This window comes from Medicago sativa, chromosome 6, assembly GCF_051527215.1.
Source record: "Medicago sativa cultivar Bolivia chromosome 6, Bolivia_mono, whole genome shotgun sequence".
Classification (NCBI taxonomy): Eukaryota; Viridiplantae; Streptophyta; class Magnoliopsida; order Fabales; family Fabaceae; genus Medicago; species Medicago sativa.
The window spans coordinates 27,202,371-27,217,320 of NC_140754.1; the positions used below are offsets into that span (position 1 = coordinate 27,202,371).

At 33.8% G+C, this 14,950-nt stretch overlaps 1 long non-coding RNA gene across 1 annotated transcript; it reads right to left on the reverse strand.

The window, feature by feature from the left end:
• Positions 1 to 11,657: 11,657 nt before the first annotated feature.
• LOC146914262 (uncharacterized) lies at positions 11,658 to 14,033 on the reverse strand. Its single transcript, XR_015016515.1, has 3 exons — positions 12,902 to 14,033; positions 12,575 to 12,825; positions 11,658 to 12,208 (listed from the first exon to the last, which is right to left on the reverse strand). It is a non-coding gene; the product is annotated as an uncharacterized LOC146914262 (long non-coding RNA).
• Positions 14,034 to 14,950: the final 917 nt, after the last annotated feature.

Genomic DNA, 14,950 nt, shown 5'->3' on the forward strand with positions numbered 1-14,950 from the left:
TATTAAATTTGACTTTTTAAATTTCAAGATAAGTTAGTAGTATTAATTAGGGGTATGTTTAGGAAAAAAAAATAATAAATGCATCTAGTAATTTGAAAAGGGGTTTAGATTTAAGGACAAAAATAAAGTCAAATGGGTGGTTAGTCATAAAATCAGTGCTTATTTGAAATGACAACATATGCTAATTTTTTGCATCTCGATTGTATGCATTTTGAAATACGAATTTGAAACGCAAAACAAAATGAATAATTGTAATAATAGCATTTAATATCCAATTAAGGACAGTAGAGAATTTCAAATTAGTGACATTTTTTTTAGGGGTCAAATTAGCGACATTTAACACTCTGTGATACCGGTGTTTCTAACATTTTTTAGGGGTCAAATTAGCGACATTTAACACTCTGTGATACCGGTGTTTCTAACATTAAATTGTGCATTTTAAAAATGTTTTTTTGGTCTCCTAGGGTTTCCTCCATCTAGGGTTTCTAGCGCCTCCCTTGCTTGGGCTGCCGCCGCACCTTGGGCCGGATTCACCTCGTGAGAAGTTGATCTGCATCTGTTTCCATGATCTAGATGCTTCCTCTTAGCCTTTATATACAGTCTCCTTCTCTGATTGTTGCATCGCATCCAACCCTAATCCATTCTGTGTTACTATACGCGTCTGTGTGTTTCCATCTGTGTCTCCCTGCTTTCCTTGCGTTTCCTCAACGTTTCCTCCCTACCAATCGACCTAATGGATCCTTCAAACCTCAATCTCAACGGTCTAACTTTGTCTGAAGAGGGTTTAACTCTCAACCTTGAGTCTGAAACAGAAACTGCTGCAATCCTTGAACACTGCCTGATTGGCCGAGTCCTTGCTGATCGAGAAATCCAGCTTGCCTATTTCAGCGAGCGTATGTCTCGTGCATGGAAGCCAGGCAAGCGGGTTACGATCACCAAGTCTGTGTCGGATCGGTACCTCTTTCAGTTTCACCATAAAGTCGATGCTACACGTGTTCTGGATGAGGGTCCCTGGTTGTATGACAACTTCCATATTGCCATGGATCGCATCTCTCCTGGTGTCGTTCCTAGTTTCGTTCCTCTGAACCATATCGACTTTTGGGTTCAGGTTCATGGTCTGCCATTCGGATTTATCCAACCAAAAGTAGGTCAAGGCATAGGAAGTTTCTTAGGCACCTTCAAAGCATATGATAACCGAAATACTATCCATAGCTCTTTTATGCGTGTTAGGGTTTCCATTGATGTCACTGTTCCGTTGAAAAAAGAGTGGCGTGTCCGTGCTTCTAACGGTGCTTTTGTTACTGTTAATTTCAAATATGAAAAATTGGGTGTTTTTTGTCATAGGTGTGGATTGATCGGACATACTGACAAAGTGTGTCCAGAATTGTTTGAATTAGATGCTGATGACGGTATCCGTAATTGGGGAGCTGATCTGAAACCAGTTACACAAAGGCTTGGTACCGCTGCTACAAACCGTTGGCTACAGGACCCTATTCCTGCCACTTTGCCGCAACAAAATCATCCCTCAGGTGTTGCTTTTGCTGGCCGCGACAAAGCTACTGAAGGAGTGGGAAATTCGGCAACTTTCAATGACCGTATGCTTGCCTTTCAGTCACAACTTACTGCTATGAAACATGATGTGCTTGCTGCCCAAAATGCAGTGCTGGCTAAAAAAGGTAATGGTATGAATTCTGCTTGCAACGTGAATCTGCTGCCTTCTTCTTCCACAGGCACTTCAGCTTCCAGCTTGCTGCCAGGCCGCCCCATAGTGCTTGGTTTACCTGCTGCTCCATTCTCAATTGATTCCACTGCTGAGACACTCGAGGAAAATGGTTCGGAATTGAAGAAAAGAAAGCGTATGCTGGCTCTTCAGAATGGAGAAACTTTTGCTGCTGAAGGGGATATGGGAACTTTTGTAATAGGTTCGAATGTTAGTCATGGGGGGGACACTGATATGAATGTAATTGCTGATCCTTTAGGTGATGAAAAAATTGTAACGGCAGGCTCTGATGATCAGGCCTGCCTAGATAAATGAGCCTTGTAGCGTGGAATTGTCGGGGTGTAGGTAGCCCGAGCACAATTCCCGACCTTAAGTACCTAATCCGGCACTTCAATCCGGACCTACTTTTCTTAAGTGAGACTCTAGCTCACCGTAATAAAATTGAAGAACTCCGTTTTTTGCTTGGTTACGATGCTTGTTTTCATGTCGACCGCACCGGTAGAGCCGGGGGTTTAGCTTTATTTTGGAAAAATTCTCTACATTGTCAACTTGTTAATTTTTCTAATAATCACATCACTGTTGAAATTGTAAATACTACTCTTGGTACTTGGAGACTTACCGGCTACTATGGCTATCCTAACGGAGGGCGTAGAACAGCCGCTTGGAATTTTCTCCGACAACTGTCTATGGAATTTTCTGGCCCTTGGTGTATTTTCGGTGACTTTAATGATATTTTGGATGCAGGTGAGAAAAGAGGGCGCACCATGAGGCCTCCTTGGCTTATAAATGGCTTTCGTCGAGCTGTTATTGATTCAGGTTTATCCGATGTCCCGGTTGAAGGGTACCCGTACACTTGGTTTAAAAGTCTTGGCACTCCACGTGCGGTGGAAGAAAGGTTAGATCGTGCACTTGCTAATAACTTATGGTTTAATATGTTTCCCAATGCTATTGTCGAGACTCTTGTGGCACCTGTTTCCGATCATTATCCAATTCTTGTAAATGTTGCACCTATAACTCGGCCTTATGTGCATAAACGCCATTTTCGCTATGAAAATGCATGGCACCTTGAACCGGGTTTTAAGGAGCTAGTTACTAACTCTTGGCAGGAACATTCGACAAGTACGCTCATGCCTAAACTATCTTGTTGTGCGGAAGACATGTCAATGTGGAAAAAGAATCATTGTCACAAATTAAGGACAGACATCGAGGATTGCCGCAAACAAATGCAAGACGTACGGTTGCAAACTGCGGGTGAGGACCAAACTCGCATGTTTGAACTTAGGAAACGAATGCAACGTCTGCTGTCCCAAGACGATGCCTATTGGCGCCAACGAGCTAAATCTTTTTGGTATAAGGATGGCGACAGAAACACCAAGTTTTTTCATGCCTCGGCAACAGCTCGGAAAAAGGTAAACCGTATAACTTCCCTTGATGACGATGTAGGCAATAAGGTTACTAGTGATTGCGGTTTGCAGGAAATAGCGCGAAATTATTTTGTGAATATTTTTCAACAACAGGATAGCGATTTTTCTCCTGTTATAGATGTTATGAATCCATCTATCTCTGTTCATGATAATGATATTCTCACGGCACCTTTTACTAAGGTAGAGTTTCGAGAAGCCATTTTTTCTATGCATCCAGACAAGTGCTCCGGCCCTGATGGTTATAGCCCGGGATTTTATCAACACTTTTGGAATTTATGCAGTGATGACATATTCAAAGAGTGTTGTGGTTGGCTGGATACAGGACAATTTCCACCTGATTTAAATATTACTAACATTGCTCTCATCCCAAAAGGTTCTGTGCAGGTTAGTATGAAAGATTGGCGGCCGATTGCACTATGTAATGTGCTCTATAAAATTATATCTAAAGTGCTAGCGAACAGGTTGAAGAAAGTGCTTTCTCAGTGTATTTCTGACAACCAATCCGCATTTGTTCCCGGTCGTTCCATTCTAGATAATGCTATGGTAGCAATTGAGGTACTCCACTTTATGAAGTCAAAGACACGTGGGGAAGATAGGTATGTCGCTCTCAAACTTGATATTAGTAAAGCCTATGATCGTATGGACTGGAATTATTTAATGGCAGTTTTAACTAAAATGGGTTTTCATCAACGTTGGATTCATTGGATGCGTATGTGTGTAGAGACAGTCGATTACTCTGTACTTGTTAATGGAGAGCAGGTTGGCCCTATAATTCCAGGGCGTGGTCTCCGACAAGGGGATCCTCTTTCCCCCTATCTATTTATCATTTGTGCAGAAGGCTTATCGTCACTTATCAGAGATGCCGAGAATCGAGGTGTTCTTACGGGAACAAAGGTTTGTCGCCAAGCACCTTCTGTTTCCCATCTTTTGTTTGCTGATGACTGTTTTCTATTTTTCAAAGCTACGGAGGAGCACGCACTTGTTATGAAAAATATTTTATCCACTTATGAGTTAGCTTCGGGTCAAGCGATCAGTTTGCCGAAATCAGAGATCTATTGCAGTCGCAATGTCCCTGTCGACCTTAAAACCACTATTACTAATATCCTTGGTGTTCAAGTTGTTTTGGGTACAGGTAAATATCTAGGCCTACCTTCTATGATAGGTCGGGACCGCAAGGCCACCTTTGCGTACATCAAAGACCGTGTCTGGCAGAAAATTAACTCCTGGAGTGGTAAATGTCTCTCAAAGGCGGGTCGCGAGGTAATGATAAAATCAGTTTTACAATCTATTCCCACTTATGTGATGAGTATTTTTCAGCTACCTAGTACGTTGATTGACTCCATTGAAAAGATGATGAATTCCTTTTGGTGGGGACATGGCAAAACAACGCAACGAGGAATACATTGGATGAATTGGGAGAAGTTGTCGGCACCAAAAATACATGGAGGTATGGGTTTCAAGGATCTCTCCGCATTTAATTTAGCTATGTTAGGGAAACAGGGATGGAAGTTCATCACAGAACCGCATTCTCTTGTTGCTCGAATCTTTAAAGCTAGATATTTTCCGACTGGTTCCTATCTCACGGCTACTGTGGGACATAATCCGAGCTATGTCTGGCGCAGTATTATGCGAGCTAGGTTTGTAGTGCGTGGGGGAGCACGCTGGAGAATAGGTTCAGGGGCGTCTATTTCTATTCTTAATGAACCATGGTTGGCTAATGGGGAGTTTATTAGTAGTGATATTCCAGGTGCTCAATTTGTTCATAATTTCACTATTAATAGTCTTATGAGTTTACATGAAAAAAGTTGGAATGAACAGGTGGTTAGACAGGTGTTCAGTGTGGATGTTGCGAATAAAATACTTCACACGCCACTTATCTCCCAGGTTGATGAAGATAGACTGATCTGGAAAGCGGAAAGACACGGACGCTACTCTGTACGTAGTGCCTACAGGTTGTGTGTCTCAGAATTAATTGATTCCTCCTATTTATGGCGTCCGGGGTACTGGTCTGGTATTTGGAATCTTAAAGTCCCACCGAAGGTTAAGAATTTATTGTGGCGGATGTGTCGGGGATGTTTACCAACTCGTGTCCGTCTGTTAGACAAAGGTGTTGTTTGTCCCACTAACTGTTCTAGTTGTGACTCTACTCATGAGGATCTTTTGCATGTTTTTTTCGACTGTCCTTTTGCTATACAGGTGTGGGATAGAACCAGTCTATGGGGCTCAGTGCAGCGCGCCCTCACTCATACTGCGTCAGGTACGGATGCTATTTTTTATCTTTTAAAGAACCTGTCTGCTGAATTAACTCAACGCCTGTCCACTGTAATTTGGAGTCTTTGGAAACATCGCAATCTCCGTGTTTGGGACAATGTGACAGAAACAAGTGCTGAAGTAGTAGATCGTGCACGGAATATGATTACCGATTGGCAATTAGCGAATGCTCCGGCTGTACTTGCAGCTACCTCGAGCCCACAACATACCATAGATGCGAACTTGGAGGCCTCATCCTCACACCAACACAATCAAACTATGTGGCAGCCCCCTTTGTCAGGTAGATATAAATGTAATATTGACGCTGCTTTTTCTTCCCATCATAACCGCACAGGTATTGGCATTTGTGTGCGCGACTCGGAAGGTAGCTTTGTGCTGGCCAAGACTTTTATATACCCTTGTACTGTTTCGGTGGATGTGGGAGAAGCGTTGGGGTTGCATTCTGCTTTGCAATGGTTGAGCGATATGCAATTGGATAATGTAGACTTTGAAACAGATTCCAAGGTAACAGTTGATGCTTTCCTTTCAAACAGGAACGACTTGTCCGAATTTGGTTGCCTTATCTCTTCTTGTTGTTCTTTGTTTCGTGAATTCTTTTCTAACTCTAGGGTGGAGTTTGTTAGGCGACAAACCAACACGGTGGCTCATACTCTTGCACGAGAGGCCACGTGTTCTGCTAGTTCCGCTGTCTATTATGAGATACCCATTTGTATTGAGCCTATTATTATTAATGAAATGCTATAAGCACGTTTCCCTCAAAAAAAAAACATTAAATTGTGCGATTAGAAATTTAAAGGGATGAGCAGTAATGATAATTAGGCCATAAAAATGACATGTGTACTATAGAACAGAGAACGATTGATTTTTGTATATTCTAGATACGACTAATATTTTTAAAAATGTCAATAAATTTGTACAAAAAAGCAATTAGGGAGTGTAATGCCAAATATTAGTATCATGAAGCTGGTCAAAAATTACTTTATTATTGCAAATTAAATTTGTTTTTTTTTTATGCCAACTGAGTTTAAATCTAAAAAACAAAAATTGTGTTTGTATTTGACTGTTATGCATTTGATACCATTTATTCTAATTTGTGAGAGAAATAATTAATTTTTTATTAGCCAATGATACTTTTGTTATAAAAGAAAATTAGCCATTGATACCATTCATTCTACTTAGTGAGTGAGATGATTAATTGTTCATTGCCACACATACGTTATTATATTTTTAATCAACAAAATATTTTATTGATCCCAAGTGTACTATCTAATCTAACTTATTTCTAATACTAATAACAATGTTAAGAAAAATTGCCAACCCTAATTCTACTACTCTTTGGCGCCAAAGATGTTTTGTTGTTATTGGTCCACGTGATTTTGTAACTCATCTATTTACTAAATATTTCCATTTACATATATTAATTCTTATATTTATTATGTAACTTTCCACTATCTATTCATACATCTTTCTAATCTTATTGTATAATCTTTACTTTCACAGGCTGGGAGTAGTTAAAAACAAAGGTACGCATACCTTTGTGGATGATTTCTCTAATATGCTAATTGATGAGAAGGTATTGGTTGTTCTTCTTAAATTGACCATAAGGTTAGGTTATGTAATTATCTATACTCATCCTCTTTCATTTGTATTGCTCAGTTTATTCTCTTATATGAATATGATGTTGTTTAAGAAATTAAAAAATTTCTTAGTTGTTTCAAGTGTTTATTTCTAATATTTTTCTCTATGATTCTAAGAACTTCAACTCAATACACATGAAGGCCACAAAGGAAATAAATAGGAAATCAAAGTAGAATGCATTTAGATTTGTACCAAAATAATCTCATGGTCAAGTAATGTAATTTCCTACTTCTTATGAATTGAATTGAGCGATGACAACTTATGTTAGTCTTAACATAATTCGTTGCAAGTGGATTTATCATGTAACATAATTTTCTACTTATTCTGAAGTTAATTGAGTAATGACAACTTATATTAGTCTAACATAAATCGTTACATGCGGATTTCTTTATTTATATATATTGCGCCTTCTACAAGAGGAATCACATTTTGTATTTTTTTTAAAATTGGCAAAGATGTATTTAAAGAACTCCGATCCAAGCACAAGATGTTCCCAAATAATACTGACGACAACTTATATTAATCTAACATAAATTTTTCCATGTGGATTTCTCTCTCTCTCTCTCTCTCTCTCTCTATATATATATATATATATATATATATATATATATATATATTGACTACTCACAAAGAAAAATGTGGTTATTGGCCTAATTGACAAAGAAAGACAAAGAAAAATTGACAAAGAAAAACAAAGAAAAAGAAAAATTGACAAAGTTGCCTCACGGTGGAGTGGCTGTCCGAGAATACATTAGTCATGCTATTATTGGCCATTGAACAATGCATTCATTATATGCAACTTCTTGCAAGCTTCATTTTTTCTCTATTGATGTTATGGTGTAACAAATTTGTGAAACTAATGTTTTAATTTGTCACAAGTGAATCTAAACTTATTTCACAAGACCGGTCCTAATATTTTTTTCTTCAAGGGAGACTGGTCCTAATATATGTGACTATCTTTTATGTTTGGTCATGTATGTATTGGTAAAATATTTCTGAAACAACTATTATCGCAAAACTCAAACTAATTTTTTTTCTTGCAAGCTTCATTTTTTCTCTATTGATGTTAATAGGTAACTCCATGAAGTCCATCACATTTATTTTCATATATTATTTTTCAATGTAAATGACCCGTGCGGTAGTACGGGTAAACGGTCTAGTATATCTAAGTAATAAGACATCCTTCTAATGCACATAAAGAAAAGTTACACTTTTAGGTATAGAGACCAAAACTAAAGATCCAAAGAGCAGCTGATATAAAAAAGGAAGAAAATGGCAAAAGCCACATAGCAGTACAACCAAAAGATATTGAGTCCCCAAGATGGTTAAACGGATAACTTGCTTTACTTCTCCTGTATAATTCTTGTGCAATGAATGATAATGCTACAGTCACTAAATATGACAGATAGCCGAAATCACTAAAGTTTTTACAAATTTTACCCACCAAAACCCAAAACAATCTTCCCTAAAAAAAAAAAAAAAAAACCCAAAACAACCTATCTATCAATTTTCCTCCCTGCAATTGCTAGTGTCACAAATTCTTTATAAATTGGAGACTAAGTATAGCAGAATCGTGTTGTGCTTGATATGCGACATTTTGTTTGCTTTCAGAAAATAAAATAAAATTGGCTAGAGAATTATGGGGGTTTGTATGATGATATCAAAAGAATTATGGGTAGAAAATTTTGTGTATAAAACTCGAATGAATTGATGAATATATAGGATGGTATGTTATAGAGAAGCCATTCGTTTCCTTTTATTTTGCGGGTGCTTTAATGAAATTAAAAAAAAAATCGTATGAATAAATGTGATATTAAAAGTTGCCATATATAAATCATTGACTTAGAATGTAAGATTAGAAAATAACCTTATTAACACCAAATCCTTAAATTGAAAAAACATTAAATTATAATTAGGCCTAAATCTTGCCACGTGTACTTTTTTTATAGAGAAGCTTTGAATTGTTTATACTAGTGTAACGCCCCGTGCCAAGCACGGGATACATTTTATTAAAAATTATTTAACAGGTTTTACATATCAACAGATTTTTTAAATATTATTGTTTTTGTTTCCTTTCATCCATAATTTCGGCGTCATGTGGTATTTTATCTTCATATTTAAAATTGAAACAATAAATCATCATTTATTGAGATAAAAAATGTTAAATTTTATAAAGAGATGATTATTTTTGTGAAAGGGATAAAATATTTAACAAAATTACAATTAAGCCTAAAAGATAAAAACACTATAAATAATTAATATATTCCCAAAAAATCAACCAATTAGTAAAAGTTCATTTTTTTAAGGGAAATTGGTAAGAGTTCATATTAGATTTGGTTTATCAGTCATTCAATATATCCATTTATCAAATGGATATGATTACCTATGTTTTAATTTTCCATTCTTAATAAAAAAAAAAAAATACTTAATTTCAATACTCTCTCAGATCTCAATTATAAACAAAAATACCTAAATTCAAAAACTTAGTTGTATCAATTATTATTCTGGGTTTCATAAATAATACAAAATTCTCAAAAGTTCATCTATTAAAACTTTCTTTCATGAGAATATAAAAGTCATTAAAAATAAACTTACATGAATTAAAATATATTTTAGGATAAATAACATTAAGGGGGGGGGGGGGGGGGGGGGGGGGGTGCGCGCGCGCGACCAAACCCTCAAAATGTTAAGACAATCTATAACATAGAAGACCAAATCTATTCTTAACTAAATCTTCACTAATCTGAACATGTGTGAAAGACCACCAAATAAAATCATTGATAGACAGACCTAAAGTACCCAACTTATCTGCGCAATAGTTTTCCTGTCTGAACATATAGGACATCATGAAATTCATTGATTGCAATGGAGTAAGACAGTTAAGCCATCTATTTTTGATATGCCAAGGAACAATTTGAATTACTTGATGACTAAGGTAACCATTTTTGAATCACTTTCAATCCAAATATTATGCCAATTTTTCTGGTAAGCACATTCCATTGTAAGAATGACTGCCATAATCTAAGTAAACAGAGCATTACAAATTGCAAGTTTTGAAACAAAACAACCAATACTCTCTCCATGATTGTTTTTGTAGATGCCTACAGAAGCTGTTGGTTTTGGATTGCCTTAAGTTATGCCATCAGTATTACACTTTATCCAACTATGGATAGGTGGTTGTCAAATAACCCCAATAATTTTTGTGTTCTTTGATGATGAGTATCCATTTTAAAAGCTTTCAAAATAACAAAATCAAAGATAGTTGGACCATTTGTTAGATTTGTCCTACCAGATAGAGAAGCTTGAGTTGTGATCATAGCAATAATTGCATTTCTAGCAAGTCTTGTTTTTTTTTTTGGTTACAAAAGTCTTGAATTATTGAATCTGATTATTTCTACAATACCACATAGGATAAACAACATTAAATAGAGACAAAGTAAGTTATATTTGATTTGAGATTAAAAAAATTAATTATTATTTATATTTAAGATTGGAAAGAGTCCCTAAAAAAATATTGGAGATAGTATTTTTCTCGGAAACAACTTATCTATGAAGAGAGAGAAAATGAGAAATCAATTTTGTTTAATATCTTCCCTCAATTTTATTTTATTGGAGATCAAAGGGTCACAAATTAAAACACTTTAATGTCCTTTTGCTTTACCGTAATTTTGATTTTCACATCATTATTTTCCATTTTTCAAAAAGAACCATCCCTCCTTCTCAAAGTTCCTAATTGAAACCAACAAACCCAAACGCGGGGAATAAAAAGGTATAATATATGTGCCAACTCCCTCGATTGAATGTAGAACTGTTTTTCATTATAAAGACTGAACTCATCTAATATCATAATCTATATGGAACCTTTTGAAGTTAAAGTGTGACCAAAATATGGAGCATAAAAAAAACATAAGTAAAGTGTGACCAAAAAATTCTCTCTACCAAAATAATAATATATTTTCTATAGTTCATTTGTCTCTATAATTTCAGGGTTGAACGTGATCCTTGTTGATGAAAAAAGATTTTGTAACATTGATTTTCCTATCCCTAAAGAAACAAATAAAACGATTTAAGTAAATGAATATATTTTTACTTTACAATCATATTAAACAATCAAGTTGATAATTATAAACAAAGAGTTTAATTCCTCAACATAATATACGAAGAGAGTACATTCAAACCGATATCTATGAATTGACAAATAATCAAAATTATAATTAAATACCATAGTCTATTCCATATTAAAAATTAAAAATAAAAAACAAATAAAGGTCACACATTCAAATTCAATTCAATGACATTCATTTTAGTTATTGTATTATATCTTTTGTATTCTATTTCAATACCACCTCAGTTGGTTTAATTTATTTCATTCTTTAAGGCTCCCACAAGTATAACTTCTTCCATTGAATCCTTATTTTTTATTTTTTATTTTGTTTTTGTGAGGAGGGAGTAAGGAATCTAGAAAGGTTAATTGGATTAAAAGAGATAAGGTGTATCTTGTTCAATATATAACTTCTTCCATAGAATCCTTAATTTAATTATTATATTTATTTTTGAATTTGTGTAAAGTTTAAGACATAAGTAAATCGTAAATTGATAATATGAAAACTGAAATATTTTTCATTGAAGTGTCAATACATGCAACAATATTGATTTATTCAATTGAAAATCGTAATTCCGTTGTCTATAACATGGACTTTATTCTACTACATTAAAAATAGACACATAACATTGACATAATGGATAAACAACTTAAACGTAACCAAGTCACTTGTAAATATTATTTCTCTATCTTCACAATCTTTTTGACCAGTTGAACAATTGCGTCAGATGTCCCACAAATCTTCGTTTATTGGCAACGTTCTCTTCTTAGGAGGTGCAAATGATTAAGAATCTGAGTCAATAACATCTTTCGCGTTTACATCCTGTGGAGTTGTGGGACTTGTTTCAGAAAACTTATCCATTAAATCCTATCATAAAAATTGTCAAAAGAGTACATTTAAGCTTACCCATAATACATGTTTAAAAAACAAACAAACATACAAAAAATAAAGCGTAGCAATTTGAATCTTGTTCAATGACATTCATTTTAGTTTTTCCACCATTTATTCATATTCTCTTTCAACACTCACTCTAGTCATGACTCCAATTACATCTGCATATATAACACAAATTAAAATATTGATTAAATTACAATTTAATATTATAAAAATATAATGTATACTTGAATCATATTAAACAAAATGTTTTATTAGCATTAAAAAAAGATCTAAACGGTTACTTAATTATTAAACCTATTAATTCAACCTTTAAGGTAATTATACAACGTTTAAAAATAATGTGTAACATTGAAATATCATTAAAAAACAAAATATATATGAATGAGAAAAATCAAGGTTGAAAAAAAAATATTGAAAAATAAAACTATTTTCACCAAAAAGTAATTAATTTATTATTGCATTATTATAAATAAACAATATCAAATAATCCAATTGATACGAAGAAAGGGATGGTCACTTACCAACCAAGTAGTTGTTGTAAAAATCATTGAAAACATCAGATGCATGTGTAAATGAATACACGTTTGTTGGGACCAAAACAGTTTTAGATAGTTTGACTTTTGTGTTGATTGTGAAATTCAGTTGATGGTCGATATGAACCACTGTTGCAAGCAACATCAAATGAGGAAATCGTGAACACCATTCCCTCTTGGAGTTGCTCCATGAACTTGTAGATCGATATTCTTCGTATAGATGCACCAATTCGATCACCCTAGATAACAAAGATTAAAACACTATACTTTAAACATAAAAAATACAAAAAAACAAAAATGATATGAGAAAAGTACCTTTCGATCCATTAGAACCAACTACATGGAAAATAGTAGTTTTTTATTTTTGTAGTCTTGAACAAACCAAACACGAATAACCCTCACAAGCAATGTCCACGATTGTTTTCTTGGCGAAACATCAAAGATGAAGTCGTGTTTCGTAGATATTTTCCTTTGCAACAGAAAAAATTACAGAAACAACTGAGAGTATAGATATCAGATAATAGTAAAAGAAGAAATATATTTTGTGATTCTTGTGTACTCGTACCCAAAAGCGCTACTATTTATATAGAAAAATAGTACCATAACGGTTAATATCTATTAATTATTAATTTGACCGTTTTAAAATTAATATTATCAACATCTTTAATATTATAAAATGTGCATTAAACGATTAGATTATATTTCATTTTTTTTGAGGGAATTAGATTATATTTTATGTAACCTACAAAAAATTAACTCCATAACATTTGAAATTTAATAATATCTTATTAATATTAAGTAATATAATTTTGTAACGAATAAAAATTAATTATATAACCTTAAAAACTAATTACTACAATTAAATTTTTAATTAGTAGTTTACTGTCATAGTGTAACAGACCAAAATTCAAAATATAATTTATTCAAGTTATTTATTATAATTTTGTAACCTACCAAATTTTTAATGTACTGTATAAATGTTAGTAGAATACTAAATATATTAATAATTATTTGATTGCAACGTACAAATTTGTAATGTAACATATAAATTTTAATCGAAACAATAATTATATTAATAATTATTTGATTGTAACGTACCAATTTTTTAAAGTAACATATAAATTTTAATCAAAACAATAATTGTATTAAGTAATTATTAGATTGTAACGTACCAATTTTTTAATGTAACATATAAATTTTAATCGAAACAATAATTATATTAATAATTATTTGATTGTAACGAACTATCTTTTTTATGTACAATTTAATGTTAAATAAAAAACGGTTTTTAATAATAATTATAATTATTAAGCTTGTATTAAAAATTAGGAGGAATTTTTGGAACAAAGGCCAAGTAGGATTATGATGATGTGGACATCTTTAGAGGAGAGGATTTTAGAATAGACTATTTCTAAAAACTCTAAATTGTTAGTATAAAGATTGTAGATTGTAGATGTAGATTAAATTAGTAGAAGCTTAAATTTTTTGTTATATCTATCATCTTTCCATACTTTGTGCTTGGTTGTGTTTTATTGAATGCATTCTATTTTGCCCCAAAAAAAAAAAGTAAAAATGAACCTGCGAAGAGAGCAAGGAAAAAATTACTAGATAATGGTGATTTTGACTGGTTTCTTAACCATAAGCCTTATGACCTTGCACCAACTTTAAGTACTAAGTAGTTGATATATTAAATTAGGGTTACGAAAGCTCTAGTTTAGCTAAATTAGAGACGGTCATTAATTATGGAGCCAACTTAAAGTGTTACGAAAGCACCTTAAATTTTCAAAATTGTTGTATTCTCATACTTGTATCGTGCCAGTTTTGGTACTCTTACCTATGCAACATACACTACAAGAAAATATGTGATTTGCTAAGGCCAATTTCGTAGCTACACCGCAGCTAATTTCTAGCAAACCCATTTAGCTAGAGATAAGCTACGGAATAACTATTGAATCGGCCGTAGCATGGATTGAGAGACAAATTTGCTAGGGAATTAATCCCTATTAAATCCGTAGCAAGTAAAACTAAAATCTTAGCAAATATTTAGTTAGTCCGCAGCAAAAAAGCATTCAAAATAAATCTTCCGTAGCAACATAACTATGACTTCTCGAAGCAAATTCGCAACAATTCTACAGCAATAAAATTGAGGATATTTCATAGCAATTTCACAGCAAATCTATAGCAAAATTTTCAAAGTAAATTTTACAATATTTAATGTCTATCCATAACCAATCCTGAACAAATAAATACACAAACTTGAAACTATAGATCACCTTTTACAACTATTTCAAATTAATTTCAGTAAACATGTTTTTCAGCAAAGTGAGAGAGACAAAGGTTACAGAGGTAAAACACAAATAAAAA